General features: G+C 39.9%; 1 protein-coding gene and 1 long non-coding RNA gene across 4 annotated transcripts in view; one reads left to right on the top strand and one right to left on the bottom strand.

The window, feature by feature from the left end:
* The window catches only part of LOC113545970 (probable ubiquitin carboxyl-terminal hydrolase FAF-X), a 51,255-nt gene extending 49,533 nt beyond the window's left edge, over positions 1 to 1,722 (bottom strand). For both annotated transcript variants that reach the window (XM_053227695.1, XM_053227699.1), the window contains exon 1: positions 1,110 to 1,722. The gene's annotated coding sequence lies outside the window, so the exon portion shown is untranslated. The remainder of the gene's footprint in view (positions 1 to 1,109) is intronic.
* Positions 178 to 18,592, top strand: LOC113545971 (uncharacterized). Of its 2 annotated transcripts, none has more exons than XR_008300714.1 (5): positions 178 to 243; positions 8,795 to 8,849; positions 10,759 to 11,067; positions 15,621 to 17,208; positions 17,291 to 18,592. It is a non-coding gene; the product is annotated as an uncharacterized LOC113545971 (long non-coding RNA). The 2 variants fall into 2 exon arrangements; XR_008300715.1 differs by having other exon boundaries at positions 191 to 243; positions 15,624 to 17,208.
* The last annotated feature ends 596 nt before the right edge of the window (positions 18,593 to 19,188 follow it).

The raw sequence follows: 19,188 nt of genomic DNA, 5'->3' as shown, positions 1-19,188 counted from the left end.
TTGCAGTTTGTAAGGCATAGGGAATAGGGAATAATTTCTCTCCTATTAATAATTTCAGTCATCCTATTGAATATATGAAACGACCAAGAACTGAGTGAACAATCTTCATCCCTCCTACATCAGATCCACAGAGAGATCATGTTATTCTCTTATCATGTTACTGAGAGCTCCAGGTCCTGACAGTCTCACCCACAGCTCTAACAGCCAGCGACGCCTCCAACACGTCCACAGCACACGACATATGTAAATATATATCCTCAAATACTCAAATATACACTCCTTTAAGTCTATTCATTTAATTTAACTTCAATAAGACGCTGCAGTTTCCTAAACACCTAGCACCTTACCTAGCTAACCAAGAAAACCCCTGGCCTGGAAACTATCAAGCAACATCACAACTAACTTACCAGCTTGTTTTAGTTTAGAAACTTCAACTTCGTTGTTAACAAATGGCACAGAAATGACACAAAACCCACTTCTATCCCTCTAAGAAGAACCCAGCCTCAATATTCTACAATGTTTATAACCTAACATTGTTGGTAATTTCCAGTCGAGGCCTGTTTAGACAGTTGTGTAGTCTTTTCGGCCTAGTTAGCTGCCTGGCTAACATGGAAGTGGTTACACCTTATTAATGGCGCTGTCCTCGCTCGCCGGCCACAACAATGTTAGCTAGCCTGCTAGCTAGTGTGTTTGTATTAGCATCCTCAAATCTGACCTGCCAAATCTGTCATACGTCTTACAACTGAGTTTCAACTAACAGTGACATCTGTTTCAAAAGGCACAGCACTATTTCGTGCAGTCATTATCGAGCAGGTTTGGTGTACAAAGGTGTCAGCCATTTTGCTTTAAACAAAAATGCAGACCGGCTTCTACACGCATCAACTGTTAGCCAGGGTCTGAAATGAACTGAGTCCTAGTGTTATGATGTTATGGTGTTATGATTTTTCCCTGCCTGATGCGTTGCCTACATCTCCTATGTGCATGACACATGAAACCTAACAAACACGCCGTACTCATCAACACACAACACACAACACACAGCTGAGCTAACGCCAGTGCTCGGAGATGTGCACACACTCGCTTGCTAGCAGCACGGAAATAGGACTTACCCAGAAATGAGATACGGTTTCCTTATGGCCGGTAGTCCGGTTGCTTGTTTGTTTCTAAATACACAATCCAAAGCATCAATAACGTATCCTTAGGAGACTTCCCGGGTATACATGAGGGTCTTTAGGTGCTCTTGCTTCCTTGTATTTCTTGTGAGTGATTTTCCTGCGTCACCAGCAGCACCGCTAACGCCACTAGTCGAGCTGAACAATTCAGTCCCAAAGAGCCAGTCACCAGCAATAAACCTAAATATGGCGGCTGCAATGAGCAGACACCAAAAACTGCACCAAAACGCACGCTATCAGCGGTTAAACCATGGTTTCTAGCGTACAGACTTTTTTAAATGCATGCACTTCTAAGCCTTTTGTCTGTGCAGACCACGCCGACAGTGCCATTCTCCCCTGCTACTTATTATTACTCTCACTCTGCTGGTTTAACACTCTATCAAAATGACCGCCAGACACTGACTGGGGCACCGGGATGGACAAAACGCAGTGTACGCTACTTTTACAATTTTCGGAAAAATCTCCAATGCTCTGAACGTGGTGTGTTTTTGTCTCAGTTTGTACCAAAGCCTAAAGCTGCTAGTCGTCGATGCCAAAAGAGTCTATTTTCAAATTCAGTGCGAATCATGAATCGACTCCATAAATGAATCGGCTCAAATGGGAGTTATGGTGAGAAATTACACAATGATATCACTGAGAGTGACATAGGGTGGGTCACAGTAGCCTAGTGGTTAGCACGCTCGCCTTGTACCCCTGGGGTCAGGGGTTCAATTCCCTCCTGCACCTGCATGCTCTCCCTGCACCTTGGGGGTTTCCTCTAGGTACCCTAGTATCTCAAGTGTCTGGTGTGTGTGTGATTGTGTCCCCTGGGATAGGCTCCAGGCTCCCTGTGCAGGATAAGCAGCACAGAAAATAGCTGGATGAAATCAAAGTGACCTCACTGGATTTCTTGAACAGCCTTAATCCAATTAATCAGATAATGCTTGGGTAATTAGATTATTAGTAGACCCCTGATAACCATCTTTCTCCACATCACAAACACCCGTAGTAAAACTGGCTTTTGTCTGCCATAGATGAAGTATTATTGACAAGTTCTTTTTGCGTGGGGATGTGGGGTAATGTCATTTTTACCAGAATATCTCTGGCACTTTAATCCTGTCCATATCTGTCATGTCAGTATTTTTTTAGGGACTGCAAATGTATGCATCTGGGAACATTATCTTCAACAATACCTTCTCTCTCTCTCTTTCTACATATATATATATATATATATAGAGAGAGAGAGAGAGAGAGAGGGAGAGATGGACTATATATACTGTATATACACCCAGTTTATTAGGAACACCTGTACACCTGCTCATTTATGCAGTTATCCAATCAGCTAATCATGTGGCAGCAGCACAATACATAAAATCATGCAGATAAAGGTCAAGAGCTTTAGTTAATGTTCACATCAAACATCAGAATGGGGAGAAGCGTAGTCTCTGTAACTTTAACCGTGGCACCAGATGGGCTTCAGTTGGTGCCAGATGGGCTGGTTTGAGTATTTCAGAAACTGCTGATCACCTGGGAATTTCAGACAACATTGTACAAAGAATGGTGTGAAAAATAAAAAAAGCATCCTGTGTGCGGAGGATCTGCAGGCTGAAACACCTTGCTGATGTGAGAGATCAGAGGAGAATGACCAGACTGGACTGAGCTGACAGGAAGTCGATAGTAACTCAAAAAAGCACTCATTACAATCTTGGTGTGCAGAAAAGCACCTCAGAAAACACAACACCTCAGACTTTGAGGTGGATGAGCTACAACAGCAGAAGACCACATCTTTTTCTAGTGATTTTCCTGACTACTGAAGACTGGAAAAAGACCAGGGGCCAGATTCGTGAAAATCTTCTTAAGAAAGAAGTTAAGAAAGTGCTTCAGATAAATTCTAAGCCGTTCATAGGAATGTTCCTAAGTGCAATTCTTAAAAAATTCTTAAGAAGTTCTCAAATAATTTCTTAAGAATAAAATGACAGTAGTGTATTAGCTACAACAAATTCAATACTGCCAAATTTGAAATGTATCAATTTATTGTTTAAGTAGCAATCACCTCCCGATCATTCGAACGTAAAGGGCATGAGATGCATTCGTTTAACAACATTAACTGACATTAACTGACAATTAACCATCATAGGAGAATTTACTTACTGGAAAGTGGAAACCATTTGGCAATTTCGACATGGAGAAGAAGTAAAGAAACAAAAAACTTCAGTAGGCAAGAGCTGGAAGTTCTTATCGAGGAAATTAGTGCAATAAAGAAAGTCCTCCTTGGGAGTCCGGATAATTGTATCACGACGCAAAGTAGGTGGTGTGCGTAGGAAAGGGTGGCGGAGGCTGTTTCAGCTGTGTATTTTCCTAATTGCCACCCATCGGGGATTTGGCCTTCACTGAATTGTGGACCCAGTGCTGAGCTGGTGAGTATAAAAGAATCATGGGTACTCCCAGGCCGTTTTGCTACAAGGTTTGTTATTTTCAGTGAAGCATCACAACATCTGGGCGTTAACTGAATAAAAATTCTTCCTGTTGACATACATTTCTTCATCATCAGATGGAGCCTACAAAGATAAATGTCAAAAGGAAGTATAAAAAAATTGTTGTTAATCTATGAGACTACTAATTTGTGTACTTGCACTTACCTTAACTTACCTTACTTACCTTAATTGCAAAATACGTCCCATCCACTGCACCCAATACATTTGGAAATGCTGCAATCTCAAAGAAATTCTGTTTTATGAGAATTTGTTCTGCAGCTATAGATGGGAACTTATGTATGTATAAGTTATACAGTATTTATTATATGTTGCAAGTTTTATAATTTTGTAATGTTAATATTTGAAACAACCCAATAAATGAATTAAAAATCTTACCCTTTTGGGATCTACGATGTAAGTTGGCAGTTATCCTAACTTTAAGAAGTTATTTACAATGATTTTTAAGAACAACGTTTTCGAGAATTTGAATTTTTCTTAAGTTTTGTCTTAGGAACAATCTTAAGAAAAAAATAAGAACATTTGTAAGAAGAATTTTTCACAAAAATATAAAATATTCTTAATTTTTTCTTAAATTAAGGCTGAAACACCTTGCTGATGTGAGTGTGTGGACTGATCTGACAGGATGTCTATGTGATTTGTTTTCTAATCTTCAGCTGTCCAATTTTGATGAGCCTGTGCCCATGAAAGCCTCAGATTCTTGTTCTTGGCTGACAGGAGTGGAACCCGATGTAGTCTTCTGCTGTTGTAGCCCATTTACCTCAAGGTTCAAAGTTTTGTGGATGCTGAGATGCTTTTCTGCTCACCACAGTTGTAAAGAGTGATTATTTGAGTTACTATATCCTTACCGGCAGCTCGAACCAATCTGACCTCTCTTATCAACAAGGCATTTCCACCCACAGAACTGTCGCTAACTACTGTTTTTTTGTTTTTCACACCATTCTGTGTAAACTCTAGAGACTGTTGTGTGTGAAAACCTCAGGAGATCAGCAGTTTCTGAAATACTCAAACCAGTCCAACTGGCATCAACAACTATGCCACGCTTAAAGTCACAGAGATCACATTTTTTTCCCATTCAGCTGTTTGATGTGAACATCACCTGAAGCTCTTGACCTGTATCTGCGTGATTTTATGCGTTGTGCTGCTCTGACATGATTAGCTGACTGGGTAACTGTATAAATGAGCAGGTGTTCCTATTAAAGTGGGTGAACTCCCACCGAAACCAAACCTAAAACCAAGTACTGGCAGAATTTAAGCCGCAGTTAAGTTACTGAGATCCTAGCACAGGTAAATCCTACATACATCAGTCGTAATTACTACAGACTAGGGGCGTAGCAGGCATTTTAAAAGTGAGGTGGACACAGCTGTCAGTACCCAGTGAGCGCACTACCACTGAAAGAGGACTGGAAAAGATCTGGACATCTGGAATAGATTGTATTCTATTTGAACCGTCTTATTTAGGTTGTATGAAGGTCTCGGAGTTTTGCCTGTATCACATGCTCACTGATTTTGAGTCAGTTTCAAAAACCTGTGCGAGAGCTCATCTGGACCAACAGAACCAGCTGACCAACTGAACTTTACCTCAGACTGAACTTTACCTCAGACTGAAATTTACCTCAGACTGAAATTCACCTCAGGCTGAACTTTACCTCAGACTGAAATTTTCCTCAGACTGAAATTTCCCTCAGACTGAAATTTCCCTCAGGCTGAAATTTACCTCAGACTGAAATTCACCTCAGGCTGAAATTTACCTCAGACTGAAATTCACCTCAGGCTGAAATTTACCTCAGACTGAAATTCACCTCAGACTGAAATTTCCCTCAGGCTGAAATTTACCTCAGACTGAAATTCACCTCAGGCTGAAATTTACCTCAGACTGAAATTCACCTCAGGCTGAAATTTACCTCAGACTGAAATTTCCCTCAGGCTGAAATTTCCCTCAGACTGAAATTTACCTCAGACTGAAATTTACCTCAGGCTGAAATTTACCTCAGGCTGAGCTTCGATGTTTCACAACATCGGATGTTAATGTGTAATATAACTTCAGTTTTATATGTTTGATGTCTTGAATCCGTTTTATGTTAGATTTTGTCTTTTAATAATTATATTTTATCAGTTAAACATAGCTCTCTAAGCAAACATTAACTAATCTGTAGCTTAGCAAGATAGCGTTAGCTAACTAATTGTATTGCTTATCTTGCTAACTTCACCATTTTCGATAAAGCTATTATCGTTTGCCCAGTAGTCAGTCAGTCTCTCTCTCTCTCTCTCTCTCTCTCTGCTATTGCTTTACACGCCTACTGTTTATGGCTGAATAGAAAACAGTGCAACATTCTTCCTTATTACATACTTTTCAACTGAGCTACTTAGTTACTTTGAGCACATTAAGAGCCAAGAGGTGGAGAGAGCAAGTGAAACACTATGCATGTGGCAAGACTAATATTTACTAATGTTGTGTCAGGTGGGTTGTTGTGTAGACTCCTGTATGGTTTAATGCTACAACTAGGCCACTGAATCAAAACCATCGTAGACTATTTTAAATTGTCTGATGTTAACATTGGTGAATTATTAATATTATTATTAATATTAATATTATTATTAATATAATCTGTTTTACAGATACTCTGAGATATCTGTCACTATTTAAAATGTTTGTATGATGGCAAACTTTGATATTAGCTTAAATAGTTTACATGAGAGGGAAAAGACAGAAGTATGATAAAGCACTGTTCAGAAACCAGCTGAACTCACTGACCAGACCGAGCTGAGAACTATCAAAACATGTCCAGATATTTTAATGAGCATACTTGATGGGCATCTCTCTGCACAAGACCTCCAGCCTGCTAGACCCATAAATATAGGGAACCTAAATATTAGCCTCTGTTACTAGCTACTATGATACTTAAACTTCCCATGACATTATTCACTTCCAGTGCAAGTATATGAAGAGGTAAAACTTAATAAGATTTTCTATAACTTGCTTTATGTATTTGTTGAAAAAAAAAAGATGACATATCTTTGTAAATGCACAGTAGCACATACTACTGTATGCAATGTAAACAATGTGCAATGCTATTGCTATCCAACTTCATTTAAGTTTTATTATTATGGGGCCAAGCACCAAAGGTGTGTAGGCATCCTATTGTTATTCTACCTTTTCTTATTCTTCTTCTGACTAGGGTGTCTATGGCAGCCCATAGAACCGTCTGGTAAAAAGTTGTGAAATTTGGCACACTGATTGGGGAGGGTCTAAGGAACATTCTGACCAAATTTGGGCCAATTGCTGCCAAAGCTCCAGCACCATCGGGTCAAATTTGGGCCTAATTTGGAAGTACATTTATGGTTATAACTTTTGAACCATATGTCCAAAATTTAAAAGCCAGGCGAGTTTTAGTGTTCAGTTCAGTGCATGCTACGATGTCAATTTCCGCCTAAATAGGTTTTCTGCTGTCTTGGATTTTGTCAAAAACTGTTTTTTTAACTATTCCTCATATAATTTTTGTCCAATCAACACCAAATCTGGCACAGGTCATCTTCGAAGTAAGCCTCACAAAAATTACCAAAAGAATTTTGACACTCCAGATGGTTTGCTGGTAATGGGCCAACGAATCTGACAGCAAAGCCACCAAACAGGAAGTGAGGTTGTATCTCAGCAATTACTTTGCACACTGACACAAAACTTGTTAGGGATCTTTGGGACCAAGACCTGAGGCTATGCAACAAATTTCATGCAAGTGCGACCTACTGGTCAAAAGTTACAATAACATGCTAAAAATGCTTACATCTAACTGCCATTTTGCTCCTCCTACAAATTTTGTCCAATCTTCACCAAATTTGGCTCACATCATCTTGAGACTTGTCTGAACAAAAGATGTCAAAGGAATTTTGAAACTTGATAAGTATCTTCAGGACCATGTCCTGAATGTACCCAAGAAGTTTTGTGACTGCATCACCTTGTGGTCAAGAACTATAAAAACTTTCATTTTTTTCCTTATATCATTTGAAGATCATTTTCTGCTAAATTTACAGTTCTTTTTTCCTATAAATCCCTGGAGTATGCTAAAGTGAATGCACACCAACATCTGAAATTCAAGCTTACTTCCTGTCGACCATCTTGGATTTTGTCAAAAATTGTTTTTTTGCTACTCCTCCTACAAATTATGTCCAGTCAACACCAATTTTGGCATACAACGTCTTCAGACCAACCTGGACAAATGTTATCAAAAAAAAAAAAAATCTTGATATTCCAAACAGTTTGCCAGTAATGTGCCAAGAAGTCTGATGGCCAAGCTGCCAAACAGGAAGTGAGACTTTGTCTCAGTAAGGACCTTCCACACTGAAACAAATTTTGGTAGGCAGCTTCAGGATAATGCCCTGAGGCTATGCAACAAATTTTGTGACAGCGCCACTTACTGGTCAAAAGTTACAATAACATGCCAAAAATGCTTCCATCTTAGTGCCATTTTTGCTACTCGTCCTCCAAATTTTGTCCAGGTCTTCACCAAATTTGTCTCACATCATCTTGAGATGTGTGTAAACAAAAGTTAACAAAGAAACTTTGATATTCAAAACCATTCTCCCAAAAATGCATCAAACGGTATGATAGGCTGCATCTCAGTAAGACAATTGTATATTGCATGTATCTTCAGGACCTCGCCCCCAAAACGTTTTCCATATTTTATATACTTGAATCTCTTTGCCTAAGGTTATGGCTTTGCTTTCCTGTGATTGCTTAGGCAACAATTGTAGCTCATCTGTGAACGTGCAGTGAATGTGCAGTTGTGTGTGTGTGTGTGTGTGTGTGTGTGTGTTCACATAATTGGAATGAAAACTATGGAGTATGAAAGAAGTATCCTTATATTTTGGACCTGTTACATTTTGTTACAACGCATCAAGTCAGGGGGCATATTTAAAGCAGAGAAGCAGTTTGTTCAGATAGAACAGAAAACACGTTAAATTTGTAAAAGAAGACCTCAGGTTCTAATGAGTTTTTCTTTTAAAATTCTTTTATAGTTATGATTGTGCTCTAGCATATTGCGACATTCACCTGAAACGATTTGTTGATAATATATTGACAACAGTTTTACATTGTGACAAACTTGTGTTTATTGTGTTTATTAAAAGGTTTACAATAAGTTTGTGTTCTCTCAGAACTACTACATAAACCACAGATGAACTGATTGAGGCACTCTTCAACAGACGGCAAGTGAGTATTTTTATTTTAAACAACTGGCAATGGCAAACAATTCCAAATCATAAGACAAAAATCCAAAACACAGAACAAGCAGTGGGTCAGGCAAACAGAGTATTCAAGAACAAGGCAAAAATCAAGAGACTGCGAATCATGCCAGGGTCAAAACCAGAAATAGCAAACATATATCAAAGGCTTGGTATGTCAGATGAAATGCCAGAGACTTTTGTGTGTGAAAATTCCAGGAGATCAGCAGTTTCGGAAATACTCAAACCAGCCCATCTGGTACCAACAATTATGCCACGGTTAGTGTTACTGAGATCACAATTTTTCCTCATTCTGATGTGAACATTAACTGAATCTCTTGACCTGCATGATTTTTTTGCATTCTACTGCTGCCACATGAGACAACCGCATAAATGAGCAGGTGTACAGGTGTGCCTAGTAAAGTAGACTATGTGTGTGTGTGTGTGTAGACAAAGAAAACCCAATTTTAAAAAAAAGAGACAAAAATAATTATACTTCGTCATTTATTTATTGAGGAAAATGCTTTCAGTATCTGTTGTGACCCCCTAGTGCAGCAATAACCGGTAACTGCTCATCAGTCCTCCACATCAGCTTGGAGGAATTTTAGCCCATTCCTCAGTACTGAACAGCTTCATCTCTGGGATGTTGGTGGGGTTCCTCACATGATCTTAAGCATCTCCTTGACATTCTACCATATAAAATCTTACAACAAAGGTGCCCATCACTGCTCCTAAGGATCTGTAAACATCCACGTGTAAACTCTTATTTGCCTGACAAACAATACTCTCAGTCTTTGGAAAATTAGATGATCAAATTGGTGTATTTCAAAGAGAAATGGGTTCCACTATCTTACAATATCTTACAGAGGCTGTCCCTGATGTGTACATGCAGACAGAGGGCTGGAGAACGTCATCATTGGCCAGATTCACGTGTCATTCCACTCTTAATTTCATGCAAGCACTGAGGAAACATGCAGTAGCTTTTTGGTTGGAAAAATCAGTGCATAGTCAGGTTTTGTATTCAGTGGCTAGTTTTATTGGTTCATAATCTGTTCTCATGGAAAAAAAAACATATAGGTTAAATGTATGTGAAAGATACATGTTGATTTTGCAAATTATCCAGGATAATAGTAAATACTAAAGAATTTCTTGGTCAAGTTCAGTTGGACAAGCGGTCACAGTATCACAAAAAAATATTATGGTTCTTACCACTATTTTTAATGTTTTCACATCTGTGGAGAGCAGAATGCTTTAACAACTTCTTGAAGAAAACATGGATAAAGAAGTGCCAGAATCACGTTGAGGTATTTTTTTAAAATATATATATATTTTATTACTTAAATCATTGAAGAGATGGGAAAATGTCATGTCAGCACCAGAATCAGCCAGAAACTACACTTCCCAGAACAGATTGCGGCCCCAGCAGAACACTCCACCAACACGTTCACAGTCAGCCGTGTTCTAGTCATGCACCCCTGTTCAATCACATTCACACTCTTTATATACAGACTCTCATCACAAACTCGTTGCAAAGTAAAGCTCAGTGTGTTTATACCTGACTTACCAAGACTTGTGTTTTGTGCCTTGATATTCTGCTTTTTGATCTTGCCTTGTTGCCTAGTTTATGCATTTTTGGAATTGCCCGCATAATACTGTTTGCTGATTGCCTGACTTTCTGCCTGTTCTTGTTTATGGTTCTTTGCTTTATGTTTTAGATCTGTTTGCCATTGTGTTTTAATAAAAAAAAAAAGCTAACCTGCATTTGCATCTGTCTCCAACTCTGTCACATGACAGAAAAGAAATAACCCTAATATAATCTGGTTTTGTATAAACGGTTTTATGCCATGTCATGTCAGACATTTTTGTCTCATCAATTAATGAAATATTTCACACTGTAGACCCTGATGGAGGTTGATAAACTGGATCTGGATAATCCTGTGCATATGTGTATATACATGTCAGCTGCCTGTGTCTGCTCGAAACATAATGAAGATGTAAGAGGCCATAATACACTGCCGGGAGCCAGCAGAGGGCGGCAGCAGAGCATAGTGATAGCCACCATGCAGGAGAACTCAGCTGCTCAGAATTCTCCAGCCTGATTAACCTGGATTGCCTGCACCTGCCAGGCAGGATACGTAAGGCCTGCCTTGGACACAGCCCTTTGCTGCACCTTTGTAGAGGGGTGACCAGTCAGGTCTTTGCCCAAGGTAAGAGTAAAAGGAAAAAGAGAAGGAAGATAAGAATAAAAATGAATTAGAAAAGAAACTGAAGAGTAAAGCAGAAAGAAAGTGGAGGAAAGAAGGGGCAAGAGAGATTTAAACTAAGAAAAATATATAAGACACAGTTGAAAAGAAGAGAGAACAAGAGAACTAACATAAATTTCTGATGTGTGTGTGTGTATATATATATATATATATATATATATATATATATATATATATATATATATGTATATGTATATATATATATGTATATGTATATGTTAGTGAACACTAACCCCTTCCTGGAGATTTCTAAGTTGTAGGAGCTTAGTCCTATTTTGTTATTTATTTTATTTGTTCCTATTTATCTGACTCCACTGTTAGGCAGGAACTTGCATCCATAATGAACTGTATCCATAATGTTTGCCATGTCCCAATCAGCCAGGAAAGCCTTTTAGGAGGACTGCTGTATCTATTTGGTTGATAATTACACAGAAGAAAAGGGGTTTGCATCCTGATTATTGAATAAACACAATTTTTACCAGCACATTGGAGGTCTACAGATCCTGATGTGTTGTATTCTTAGAGTGTATATATTCCACAGCCATTGCAACATCCAAAGCCATGAAGTATTTATCACTCAGAGATTTAAAAAAGTGAATGAATGTTTGTTTGTTTATTTATTTATTTATGTTTAATGAGCTATGTGAAGCTTAAAGATCCCAATTAGGGTTTGATAAAACAACAGAAGACAAAATTAATAATTACTGAGTTTACCAACACTATTCACAGTTTATTACACATGGCACATTTAAAACAAGTGTCTGTTATTTCAAAGATTTAAAAATGGCCTGAAACTTTCCTTATTGGGGCTTTAAAATGGAGATTATCCTGTCTTTGAAACTGAAATTGTAGCCTACAGGCAGTGTCATGTGATAGAGTCGGAGGCAGATGCAAGTGGTGATCAGTAAAACAGTACAACATAGGCAAATCCAAAAACTTTGGCAACAAGACTATTTCTCATCTCAAAGTCAATCAGCAAATTCCTTGTTTCTCTGAAACACCTGCTAAAAAAGGCCTGTGTGCATTCTCCCACACTTGTTCATGCCGCCGAAATTCACCGATTTCTTGGCTTGCACATTCCACTTGCCCATTTGCCGGTGGGTGGTTACTTACTGAGACCCCCAGATTCTCCATGAAGCTGGCCCAGACACTGGGGGTGAACTGAGTGCTTCAATTACTTACAATGTCTCTGGGGATCCCATAGTAATGGAACATATATGTGAAGATAAGTTCAGTGGTTTTGAAGGAGGTGGGCAAACCATGTGGGGATTTTGAGAACTGGTCTATGATGACCATAATCACGGTGTTACCTCGTGACTCAGGGAGGTCTGTGATGAAGTCTATGGTGAGGTGAGACCAGGGTCATTGGGTTGTGGGTAAAAGCACTAGCTTACCAACTGGTAGGGTGGGTGGTACCTTGGCCTGTGTGCAAGCACTGCATGAAAAGATGAATTTATGGATGTCTGTTACCATTTTAGGCCACCAATACTTCACTTTCAACAGGTGGTATGTCCTGTGCATGCCTGTGTATGTGTTCCTCCTTCTGTTCATTGTTTTCTGTGGGATACAGGCAGGACAGGGAGTCTGCCTTGGTGTTCTTGGAGCCAATGATTGTGTGAAATCAAAGCAAGCAAAGAACAAGGCCCACCGGGCTTGGCGAGGGTTTGCCACCTTAAAATCTGGCAAGGGGCAACAGATGAAAATTAGCCTCCTGGGCTAACACTGCCTTATTAATTACTCTGGACAGTGATTAATGAGCACTGTCCCTATCGAGTAAATAAAATAAATAAAAATAATGACCTCTTCAACATCTCCCTGAGCAGCGCCGTCATTCCAATGTGCTTCAAGGCCACCACCATCGTCCCAGTCCCGAAGAAGTCTTCAGCGTCCTGCCTCAATGACTACCGTCCCATTGCACTCACAACCATAATCATGAAGTGTTTTGAGAGGCTTGTCATGAGGCACATCAAGATCCTGCTGCCCACCTCACTCAACGCATATCGCTCAACAGATGACGCCATCACCACCACACTTCATCTGGCCATTGCCCACCCGGACAAAAAAGAAAATGTACATTCAAATACTGTTCGTAGACCTCAGTTCAGCATTCAACACAATCATTCCTCGGCACCTGATTGGAAAGCTGAACCTGCTGGGCCTGTACACCTCCCTCTGCAACTGGATCTTGGAGTTCCTGACTAGGAGACCTCAGTCAGTCTGGATCGGGAACAGCATCTCCAACACCACCACACTGAGCACTGGGGCCCCCCAGGGCTGCGTTTTCAGAGAGAGCACAGAACGGCCACTCTCTGCTGAACATCGACGGCTCCTCTGTGGAGATCGTCAAGAGCACCAAATTCCTTGGTGTTCACCTGGCGGAGAACCTCACCTGGTCCCTCAACACCAGCTCCATAAATAAGAAAGCCCAGCAGCGTCTCTACTTTCTGCGAAGGCTGAGAAAAGCCCATCTCTGTATTTACTACCTGCATTTTTTTGCTGCTACTATATTTATAAAAATATTGTCTATAATTCTTGTCATTACTTTACTCTCTACCTGGCTGCTACCCCAATAACTGCTATGAACATATATTGTATAAGCTTATCTGCTGAATACTATGTTATAGTTGTTATGTTTACATTCACAGCATTTTATTATATTGTTATACTTTTGCACTACTATTATATCTGACACTTTCACAATGGAACTGTGTACTGGTTGGTGCTGCACTGTCTCTTACTGTGCCCACTGTCCTGTTTTAGTAGTTAGCGTACTGTCTTGTGCTGTTTGCACATGTTTGCACATGAACTTTATGTAGTAATGTGTAGTCTCATGTAGTTCTGTGTTGTTTTATGTAGCACCATGGTCCTGGAGGAATGTTGTTCCGTTTCACTGTGTACTGTACTAGCTGTATATGGTTGAAATGACGATAAAGTCACTTGACATGACTTGACGTTTCCTGCTGCAAGCATGCGGAACTCCAGGGCATATTCAGCCACATTTCTTTGTCCCTGGGTTACAGCGAGTAGTTTCTCAGATTTTCTTTCCTTCGGGGGAATGGTCAAAAACTCCATGAAGAGGATATATGACGACAGGTGTTCTCCTCCTTGGAAATATTTTGTTGTTGTTCGGAGACACCCTCTTGGCTTGAGAAATACTTAGCTTGCCACAAAAACCCCTTGCACAGTGCTATTTCCTCTGAATATTTGTCAGGACAGGAGATGAGCAAACTGTGGGGTGCAGCTGGGGCTCTGGAAGAAATGAAGGCGGTGGAGTTTTGGTGAGCATGCTTAACTTGGCATCCAACTCAACCAGGTGCTGCTGATGTTCTCCTACCAGCCTCCCTTGGGCTGCCATGGCATTTTGCCAGTCCTGCTCTCCTGCTGCATCAATGTTGAGGGCAAAGCATCTGTCATATGATGGAGTCGGAGGCAGATGCAAGTGCAGTTTAGTGTTTTTATTAAAAGATACTGGCAAAACGTGATACTGTTCCAAAACTTGATGCAAAAACCATAAACAGGTACAGGCTGAAAGTCAGGAGATCAGGATATGTAAGGGGGGCACATGTTACATTGTTTCTCATGCCACTAAATCACCTTAAACTGAACTACAGCAGTGATTTGTTCTCAGGTCATGATAAGAATACTGTGTATAATATGAGTTTCACACTGTTTTCTCCTTTCTTTTAGTTAAGAACCATCAGACATAATTAGTGCCTTGACACTACAGCTTGGGTTGTGTAGTAATTTAACATTATATAGTCTTAAAGAATTTCTTAAAGATACACAAAAGTATGCGGACACCTGACTATCACACACACATGTGGTTCCTCATCAAACTGTTGCCACAAAGTTGGAAGCACACAACTGTATATCTTTATATGCTGTAGCATTACAATTTCTCTTGACTGGAACAAAGGGGCCCAAACATGTTCCAGAGTGATAGTGCCTGTGTGTCCAAAGCAAGGTCCATGAAGACATGGTTTGCCAAGGTTGGAGTGGAAGAACTCAAGGACCTGCACAGAGTCCTGACCTCAACCCCACTGAACACCTTTGGTATGAACTGGAATGCTGACTGTGCCTCAAGCCTCCTTGTCTGACATCAGTGTCTGACCTCACTAATATTCCTGTGGCTTATTGGGCAAATCCCCACAGCCACTCTCCAAAATCTAGTGGAAAGCCTTCCCAGAAGCATGGATGTTGTTATAACAGCAAAGAGGGGACTAAATCTGAGGCGGGACGTTCAGCAGGCACATATGGATGTGGTGCTCATATGTACACATACTTTTGATCATATAGTGTATATGCGAAAACATCCACCTTACTTTATGAGTAAAATTAAGATGTAAAAGACAATACTCTGCCTATGAATCCTTTCCTCCAAGTACTTTTAATTAGTAAAGTAAATTAATTAGAAATACATTTTCAGATCTGGCAGTTTGTTAAAGCATATTAAGAATTTTCGCTTACAATGACAAAAGCATTTTTTTTTATGGCAGCAGGCGTTCCCTGAAAATAACCCTTAAAGATCTCTCCAAAACAAGCCTTAACCAAGAAGATCTTCTTCATGATATTTAATCTGAGACATAAGGTATGCTTGGCAAATACACTAATTATAATTATAATGACACTTGTTTAAGAATGATATGTCTTTCCTTATGTTTTTAAATCATTTGACTCACCTGGACACCTGGAACACTGCATTATTTGGTGCTTCCTGGCACTTCCCCCCCACATCCTCACTGCTTTGAAGTAAACTTCTGATTGGCCCCTTACAACTGACTTCAAATGGATCATCTGACTTAAGAAGCTCCTGACAATCAGCAGGAAACAGGTACTGAAGCCTGTGAATGCTGCCTGCATCTGGATGATATAGGTTGACTACATTTCTCTCAGGAAGTCTGGCTGCATCCGGATAGACTAGGCTGTCTATATATGAATCATGAAGACTGAATGCACATTCCAAAATACAGGAACTGAGACCTGAATTTGTTTGTTGTACCTCAGACTCATGATTTATGGCTTCAGTCATGTCACTGTCTTCTGTCTGACTGCCTGACTTTCACGAATTTTTGATATATAGCTTAAAAACTTGCTCATTAATTTTTTTCTCTGGTACTAGTGTACAGTGTAATAAGATTATTACAAACTGTATATTGGTATAGTGAGTAATTGCTTTGTGAATTATTTTACCCTCCTCTCAACTGTCCAACAGTTTCTTTTCTTCCAGGGATTTTCAGTGCCACAAATGCATCCACATTCCTGGTCAAACTGCTCCTTTGTTCATCTTGTCCATCTGAATAGCACAAGGTGAAGATACAGTTTTTCCATTTGGTCTTCTGACCAAAAGGCTTCTTTTGCAATGCTTAATTTGTCGTCACTTCCTTTAAAAAGGAATTTGGGGGTATTTCACTGAGGACAAATTTCGCAAATTTCCCTGACCTTTTCCGGGATTTTGGCAGCCATTCCATAGGACACAACTTTACCTTAGGAAATAGAAATAGCAAAAACAGAAGAATGTAGCTTTCTGCTTCGTATGTGTTCTCTTCTTTACAATGGCTGAGCCTGAGTGTCTTTTGGTGAGTTGAGCATAATATCTGTTATATAAATGAAGTGTTATATAACATTTCCTCATCTATTTGCTCTGACAGAACAACAAAATGCCTATCATTTTAAGATTTAACCTTGGGTACAGTGAATACTGTTTCTTTCTAACCATTTGTTCAGTTCCTTAGCTTTACAGAAAACTTGAATTATTTTAGATTGAGAAATGTACATTTTTAATTAGCTCTTTCTCTAAAGGTGCTATCACATACAATAACTAATTTGGTTATCATGAATACTTACAGTTGTGGAAGCAGGGGCATGGTCGAGTGCCAGTTTGTGAATGGGAGGCAGAGCCGGAGAAGGTGAGTGGTAAGGATTACACACCTGTGGGGAATTTGACTAACAAGTGTTCTGTGTTTCAGTGAGTGACAGCAAGGAATAAAGAGGGGAGAGACAAGAGCCTCGAGGGGGTTAGAGCTGAGCGGCACAGAGCCGCGTGTGTGCATGTGCATGTGCAAAGTGCAATAAAATCACTGAAAAGTGAGTATTAATGGTCAATAAAGAGCCCATTTTTGAGGTGTCCCAAGCTGCTTCCCATATCTTTATCTCCCTCCGGACCCAGGAGAAGTGTTACACTGGCGCCGAAACCCCGGAGTGAGGTAGAACCGCCGTTATGGAGTCCTCGCATTAACGTCCTAGCAGAGATCGTCAAGTCCATTGCCAGCCTTCACCAGACTCAACATCAGGCCCTCCTCGAACTACGGACAGAGCAGGAACAGCGCTTCCAGGCCCTGCTCCAAGCCAAGGCAGAGGACCAGCAAGTGCTCCGGAGCCTGGTCCAGCCGGCAGGTACTCCAGCAGCAGCCGCAGCAGCCATGCCCCACATCATGCTGCTCAAGACGGGGCCACATGATGACCTGGAAGCATTCCTGAAACTTTTTGAGCGTGCTGTGGAAGCTTGGGGCTGGCCCAACTCGCAGTACTGCTACTGTTGAGGAAAGTCCAGCTCGTGGCCCAACAGCTTCCTGTGGTGAACCTGCTGGAGTACTGGTTGCTCCCAAATTGTGACAACAATCTGCCGAATTCTTCATATGTCTGGGCTGCGGGGTAGGGTGGCAAGACAGAAGCCTTTTTTTAACCAAAAAAAAAAATAAATCCAAGCCCAGCTAAAGTTTGCAAAAAAATATATCCCATCTCCCAAAAATCCATGTGGAATAATGTGTTATGGTCTGATGAGACCAAAGTTGAACTTTTTTGCCATAATACCAAAAGATATGTTTGGCACAAAAAAACACAGCACATCAACAAAAGAACACCATTCCCATGGTGAAGCATGGAGGTGGCAGCATCATGATTTGGGGCTGCTTTTCTTCAACTGGAACTGGGGCTTTAGTCAGGGTGGAGGGAATAATGAATAGCTCCAAATACCAGTCAATGTTAGCATAAAACCTTAAGACTTCTGCTAAAACACTTAAGATGAAGAGGAATTTCACCTTTCAGCATGACAATGACCTGAAGCACAAACTATCAAATCAACAAAGGAATGGCTTCATCAAAACAAGATCAAGGTTTGGAATGACCCAGCCAGAGTCTAGATCTAAATCCAATCAAAAATCTGTGGTTTGATGGAACAGGGCTGTGCACAAGAGATGCCCACCCAATTTGACAGAGAAAGAATGCTTTTGCAAGGAGGAATGGCAAAATATTGCAAAGTTAAGATGTGCAAACTGACTCTTACTCAAAAAGATTGAATGCCGTGATAAAATCTAAAGGTGCTTCAACTATTAGTTTCGGGGTGTGCACACTTATGCAACTAGGTTATTGTACATTTTTGATTTTTCATTTTTTCTCCTAAAATGATTCTTATTGTTTTCACTTTAATTTATAGGTTGCAATATCACAATAAAGGCAGAAAAGGTTCTTACATGATTTATCTTGGTTACATTATTTTACATCACAATAACCTGCCATTTTAACAGGGGTATGTAGACTTTTTATATCCATTGTTAGTCAACTGTCTTGTTTATCTTTGCTCATAAAAACTGTTATAATGATCTTATCATGTTAATAAAACTGGGCTGAAATCAGCAAAATTATATTACAAATCTAAATCTACAAAGCTGTTATAACACCTTTTCATAACAGAAAAGCTACATATCAGGTAAAATCAAGTTTTATCAATTAGAAAATAATGTAAAGGGAATTCTATTTACTGTTGACTGTGTATCGCCATATTGTTGTGACATCAGGTTTGATTGTCAGAGAAACTGGGCGAGGTAGATGTTGCCTGAGTTTCTAACTTGGAATTCCGAGTTGAATGACTGCTCCATTGCACTTTTCCATATCTGAGGCAAGATTTTTCCAAATTCCGAGTACAATGGATTGCAGCATATAAATCATACCTTAGATGTTATCAGAAAAAATTGGAAGGCAGGACCTTCACTAAGTAAGAATGAAATTCTGTATGTTCTCAAACTGAGAGCAAAACTCCACACATTGGGTTAATTAACACAGGAGAAT

Source organism: Pangasianodon hypophthalmus, chromosome 2 (genome assembly GCF_027358585.1).
Source record: "Pangasianodon hypophthalmus isolate fPanHyp1 chromosome 2, fPanHyp1.pri, whole genome shotgun sequence".
Lineage (NCBI taxonomy): Eukaryota > Metazoa > Chordata > Actinopteri > Siluriformes > Pangasiidae > Pangasianodon > Pangasianodon hypophthalmus.
Note: the sequence above shows the minus strand (reverse complement) of the source record. Positions and strands in the feature narration are given on the sequence as shown.